The sequence below is a fragment of the Pseudophryne corroboree genome, unplaced genomic scaffold, assembly GCF_028390025.1.
Source record: "Pseudophryne corroboree isolate aPseCor3 unplaced genomic scaffold, aPseCor3.hap2 scaffold_1128, whole genome shotgun sequence".
Lineage (NCBI taxonomy): Eukaryota > Metazoa > Chordata > Amphibia > Anura > Myobatrachidae > Pseudophryne > Pseudophryne corroboree.
The window spans coordinates 16,990-24,031 of NW_026967754.1; the positions used below are offsets into that span (position 1 = coordinate 16,990).

The 7,042-nt window shown below is 35.0% G+C and overlaps 1 non-coding gene across 1 annotated transcript; it reads left to right on the top strand.

The window, feature by feature from the left end:
* Positions 1-6,968: 6,968 nt before the first annotated feature.
* TRNAS-ACU (transfer RNA serine (anticodon ACU)) lies at positions 6,969-7,042 on the top strand. The gene has a single exon. It is a non-coding gene; the product is annotated as a tRNA-Ser (tRNA).

The window sequence follows — 7,042 nt, forward strand, 5'->3', positions numbered from 1 at the left end:
GCTACTAACCAAATGGTTGGTGGTTGAATCCCACCCAGGGACGTAATTGACCTTGTTATCAGATTTTGGTGATCTTTAAGTAGACAAGTCAAAATTTCAAACCCCCTGTTCTGGTGTAGGGTACCTCGCCTTCTCTGATGTAATCAGAGTTAGATTTGATTCATTGATTTTATAAAAACAGCTAGGAAGCACAATTTAGCAGTGGGTTGCAGAGAAAAAGAAATATGCTGGCAAAAAAAATCCAATTGAGTGATTAAACAGCTCTTCATTTTCTGGCTTTATTTTTATGCTAACAAATTTGTTCTCTGAAAAGTGTCCACAAAGCCAAGTCTCTGATTAACACCTTTGCAGGGATGGTTTTTCACCTATTACTAAATTAAACTTGCTTCATTGGAAAGGCAGCAAGATGCATCCTCATTTCAATGTCTACTGAAATAATACAGGTTGACACCAGGAAACATTAACGCCACTGCATCCTTGCTGCTTTCTCATGTAGAAGTCTGTTTAATGTGAAAACAAGGTGATATCTAATTAGCACACAGGTAAGGAATTAAGAAAATCTTTATTTAAGGGTGAAGATGTTTCTCACAAAATCGTTGCCCCAATGCATCATTGAAATTCAAGCTGGAAAGATGATTTTAATATATCACTTGTACATTTTGTATTGCTCTTCTGGTGACAATGTAGTTTGTTTTTGTTAATTACCCTTTTAATAATAGGGTAAAGAAAATTAAGTGGATTTTTTAAAGAAAACTATACTGTCAATATACTATTAAAACAAATTAAAATGGTAAAAGTTATTGTACTTTAAGTAAAAATAAAAGAGCAAAAATATCAATCCCAGTTTTGATTACTTAAATTAACAAAAAAAAATGCATATAGCAAAGGATAGTTTCAATCTGCCTACCTCTGGGTTATGGGCCCAGCATGCTTCCATTGCAGTACTCTGCTGCACATGTAAGTGCAAGAGATCCTGAAGCACTCACTCATCATGGGAAAGTACCAATGTGTTTCTTCGTTGGTTGATGGAAGAAACATCTTACAAAAACTCTCCAGATTATTGACTTTTTAAAGTTTTTCTAGGAAACGTTCTAGATGTATGCTTATTAGCCTTTGTCAGTATGTGCTTTTTGCAACGTGTCTCTGTGGCGCAATTGGTTAGTATGTCTGGCTACTAACCAAATGGTTGGTGGTTCAATCCCAACCAGGGACGTAATTGACCTTGTTATCAGATTTTGGTGATCTTTAAGTAGACAAGTCAAAATTTCAAACCCCCTGTTCTGGTGTAGGGTACCTGGCCTTCTCTGATGTAATCAGAGTTAGATTTGATTCATTGATTTTATAAAAACAGCTAGGAAGCACAATTTAGCAGTGGGTTGCAGAGAAAAAGAAATATGCTGGCAAAAAAAATCCAATTGAGTGATTAAACAGCTCTTCATTTTCTGGCTTTATTTTTATGCTAACAAATTTGTTCTCTGAAAAGTGTCCACAAAGCCAAGTCTCTGATTAACACCTTTGTAGGGATGGTTTTTCACCTATTACTAAATTAAACTTGCTTCATTGGAAAGGCAGCAAGATGCATCCTCATTTCAATGTCTACTGAAATAATACAGGTTGACACCAGGAAACATTAACGCCACTTCATCCTTGCTGCTTTCTCATGTAGAAGTCTGTTTAATGTGAAAACAAGGTGATATCTAATTAGCACACAGGTAAGGAATTAAGAAAATCTTTATTTAAGGGTGAAGATGTTTCTCACAAAATCGTTGCCCCAATGCATCATTGAAATTCAAGCTGGAAAGATGATTTTAATATATCACTTGTACATTTTGTATTGCTCTTCTGGTGACAATGTAGTTTGTTTTTGTCAATTACCCTTTTAATAATAGGGTAAAGAAAATTAAGTGGATTTTTTTAAAGAAAACTATACTGTCAATATACTATTCAAACAAATTAAAATGGTAAAAGTTATTGTACTTCAAGTAAAAATAAAAGAGCAAAATATCAATCCCAGTTTTGATTACTTAAATTAACAAAAAAAATGCATATAGCAAAGGATAGTTTCAATCTGCCTACCTCTGGGTTATGGGCCCAGCTTGCTTCCATTGCAGTACTCTGCTGCACATGTAAGTGCAAGAGATCCTGAAGCACTCACTCATCATGGGAAAGTACCAATGTGTTTCTTCGTTGGTTGATGGAAGAAACATTTTACAAAAACTCTCCAGATTATTGACTTTTTAAAGTCTTTCTAGGAAACGTTCTAGATGTATGCTTATTAGCCTTTGTCAGTATGTGCATTTTGCAAAGTGTCTCTGTGGCGCAATCGGTTAGTGTGTCCGGCTACTAACCAAATGGTTGGTGGTTCAATCCCAACCAGGGACGTAATTGACCTTGTTATCAGATTTTGGTGATCTTTAAGTAGACAAGTCAAAATTTCAAACCCCCTGTTCTGGTGTAGGGTACCTGGCCTTCTCTGATGTAATCAGAGTTAGATTTGATTCATTGATTTTATAAAAACAGCTAGGAAGCACAATTTAGCAGTGGGTTGCAGAGAAAAAGAAATATGCTGGCAAAAAAAATCCAATTGAGTGATTAAACAGCTCTTCATTTTCTGGCTTTATTTTTATGCTAACAAATTTGTTCTCTGAAAAGTGTCCACAAAGCCAAGTCTCTGATTAACACCTTTGTAGGGATGGTTTTTCACCTATTACTAAATTAAACTTGCTTCATTGGAAAGGCAGCAAGATGCATCCTCATTTCAATGTCTACTGAAATAATACAGGTTGACACCAGGAAACATTAACGCCACTGCATCCTTGCTGCTTTCTCATGTAGAAGTCTGTTTAATGTGAAAACAAGGTGATATCTAATTAGCACACAGGTAAGGAATTAAGAAAATCTTTATTTAAGGGTGAAGATGTTTCTCACAAAATCGTTGCCCCAATGCATCATTGAAATTCAAGCTGGAAAGATGATTTTAATATATCACTTGTACATTTTGTATTGCTCTTCTGGTGACAATGTAGTTTGTTTTTGTCAATTACCCTTTTAATAATAGGGTAAAGAAAATTAAGTGGATTTTTTAAAGAAAACTATACTGTCAATATACTATTAAAACAAATTAAAATGGTAAAAGTTATTGTACTTTAAGTAAAAATAAAAGAGCAAAAATATCAATCCCAGTTTTGATTACTTAAATTAACAAAAAAAAATGCATATAGCAAAGGATAGTTTCAATCTGCCTACCTCTGGGTTATGGGCCCAGGATGCTTCCATTGCAGTACTCTGCTGCACATATAAGTGCAAGAGATCCTGAAGCACTCACTCATCATGGGAAAGTACCAATGTGTTTCTTCGTTGGTTGATGGAAGAAACATCTTACAAAAACTCTCCAGATTATTGACTTTTTAAAGTTTTTCTAGGAAATGTTCTAGATGTATGCTTATTAGCCTTTGTCAGTATATAATTTTTACAAAGTGTCTCTGTGGCGCAATTGGTTAGTGTGTCTGGCTACTAACCAAAAGGTTGGTGGTTCAATCCAACCCAGGGACGTAATTGACCTTGTTATCAGATTTTGGTGATCTTTAAGTAGACAAGTCAAAATTTCAAACCCCCTCTTATGGTGTAGGGTACCTGGCCTTCTCTGATGTAATCAGAGTTAGATTTGATTCAGTGATTTTATAAAAACAGCTAGGAAGCACAATTTAGCAGTGGGTTGCAGAGAAAAAGAAATATGCTGGCAAAAAAATCCAATTGAGTGATTAAACAGCTCTTCATTTTCTGGCTTTATTTTTATGCTAACAAATTTGTTCTCTGAAAAGTGTCCACAAAGCCAAGTCTCTGATTAACACCTTTGTAGGGATGGTTTTTCACCTATTACTAAATTAAACTTGCTTCATTGGAAAGGCAGCAAGATGCATCCTCATTTCAATGTCTACTGAAATAATACGGGTTGACACCAGGAAACATTAACGCCACAGCATCCTTGCTGCTTTCTCATGTGGAAGTCTGTTTAATGTGAAAACAAGGTGATATCTAATTAGCACACAGGTAAGGAATTAAGAAAATCTTTATTTAAGGGTGAAGATGTTTCTCACAAAATCGTTGCCCCAATGCATCATTGAAATTCAAGCTGGAAAGATGATTTTAATATATCACTTGTACATTTTGTATTGCTCTTCTGGTGACAATGTAGTTTGTTTTTGTCAATTACCCTTTTAATAATAGGGTAAAGAAAATTAAGTGGATTTTTTAAAGAAAACTATACTGTCAATATACTATTAAAACAAATTAAAATGGTAAGTAAAAATAAAAGAGCAAAAATATCAATCCCAGTTTTGATTACTTAAATTAACAAAAAAAATGCATATAGCAAAGGATAGTTTCAATCTGCCTACCTCTGGGTTATGGGCCCAGCATGCTTCCATTGCAGTACTCTGCTGCACATGTAAGTGCAAGAGATCCTGAAGCACTCAGTCATCATGGGAAAGTACCAATGTGTTTCTTTGTTGGTTGATGGAAGAAACATCTTACAAAAACTCTCCAGATTATTGACTTTTTAAAGTTTTTCTAGGAAACGTTCTAGATGTATGCTTATTAGCCTTTGTCAGTATGTGCTTTTTGCAAAGTGTCTCTGTGGCGCAATTGGTTAGTGTGTCCAGCTACTAACCAAATGGTTGGTGGTTGAATCCCAACCAGGGACGTAATTGACCTTGTTATCAGATTTTGGTGATCTTTAAGTAGACAAGTCAAAATTTCAAACCCCCTGTTCTGGTGTAGGGTACCTGGCCTTCTCTGATGTAATCAGAGTTAGATTTGATTCATTGATTTTATAAAAACAGCTAGGAAGCACAATTTAGCAGTAGGTTGCAGAGAAAAAGAAATATGCTGGCAAAAAAAATCCAATTGAGTGATTAAACAGCTCTTCATTTTCTGGCTTTATTTTTATGCTAACAAATTTGTTCTCTGAAAAGTGTCCACAAAGCCAAGTCTCTGATTAACACCTTTGTAGGGATGGTTTTTCACCTATTACTAAATTAAACTTGCTTCATTGGAAAGGCAGCAAGATGCATCCTCATTTCAATGTCTACTGAAATAATACAGGTTGACACCAGGAAACATTAACGCCACTGCATCCTTGCTGCTTTCTCATGTAGAAGTCTGTTTAATGTGAAAACAAGGTGATATCTAATTAGCACACAGGTAAGGAATTAAGAAAATCTTTATTTAAGGGTGAAGATGTTTCTCACAAAATCGTTGCCCCAATGCATCATTGAAATTCAAGCTGGAAAGATGATTTTAATATATCACTTGTACATTTTGTATTGCTCTTCTGGTGACAATGTAGTTTGTTTTTGTCAATTACCCTTTTAATAATAGGGTAAAGAAAATTAAGTGGATTTTTTTAAAGAAAACTATACTGTCAATATACTATTCAAACAAATTAAAATGGTAAAAGTTATTGTACTTCAAGTAAAAATAAAAGAGCAAAATATCAATCCCAGTTTTGATTACTTAAATTAACAAAAAAAATGCATATAGCAAAGGATAGTTTCAATCTGCCTACCTCTGGGTTATGGGCCCAGCATGCTTCCATTGCAGTACTCTGCTGCACATGTAAGTGCAAGAGATCCTGAAGCACTCACTCATCATGGGAAAGTACCAATGTGTTTCTTCGTTGGTTGATGGAAGAAACATTTTACAAAAACTCTCCAGATTATTGACTTTTTAAAGTCTTTCTAGGAAACGTTCTAGATGTATGCTTATTAGCCTTTGTCAGTATGTGCATTTTGCAAAGTGTCTCTGTGGCGCAATCGGTTAGTGTGTCCGGCTACTAACCAAATGGTTGGTGGTTCAATCCCAACCAGGGACGTAATTGACCTTGTTATCAGATTTTGGTGATCTTTAAGTAGACAAGTCAAAATTTCAAACCCCCTGTTCTGGTGTAGGGTACCTGGCCTTCTCTGATGTAATCAGAGTTAGATTTGATTCATTGATTTTATAAAAACAGCTAGGAAGCACAATTTAGCAGTGGGTTGCAGAGAAAAAGAAATATGCTGGCAAAAAAAATCCAATTGAGTGATTAAACAGCTCTTCATTTTCTGGCTTTATTTTTATGCTAACAAATTTGTTCTCTGAAAAGTGTCCACAAAGCCAAGTCTCTGATTAACACCTTTGTAGGGATGGTTTTTCACCTATTACTAAATTAAACTTGCTTCATTGGAAAGGCAGCAAGATGCATCCTCATTTCAATGTATACTGAAATAATACAGGTTGACACCAGGAAACATTAACGCCACTGCATCCTTGCTGCTTTCTCATGTAGAAGTCTGCTTAATGTGAAAACAAGGTGATATCTAATTAGCACACAGGTAAGGAATTAAGAAAATCTTTATTTAAGGGTGAAGATGTTTCTCACAAAATCGTTGCCCCAATGCATCATTGAAATTCAAGCTGGAAAGATGATTTTAATATATCACTTGTACATTTTGTATTGCTCTTCTGGTGACAATGTAGTTTGTTTTTGTCAATTACCCTTTTAATAATAGGGTAAAGAAAATTAAGTGGATTTTTTAAAGAAAACTATACTGTCAATATACTATTAAAACAAATTAAAATGGTAAAAGTTATTGTACTTTAAGTAAAAATAAAAGAGCAAAAATATCAATCCCAGTTTTGATTACTTAAATTAACAAAAAAAAATGCATATAGCAAAGGATAGTTTCAATCTGCCTACCTCTGGGTTATGGGCCCAGCATGCTTCCATTGCAGTACTCTGCTGCACATATAAGTGCAAGAGATCCTGAAGCACTCACTCATCATGGGAAAGTACCAATGTGTTTCTTCGTTGGTTGATGGAAGAAACATCTTACAAAAACTCTCCAGATTATTGACTTTTTAAAGTTTTTCTAGGAAACGTTCTAGATGTATGCTTATTAGCCTTTGTCAGTATATAATTTTTACAAAGTGTCTCTGTGGCACAATTGGTTAGTGTGTCTGGCTACTAACCAAAAGGTTGGTGGTTCAATCCCACCCAGGGACG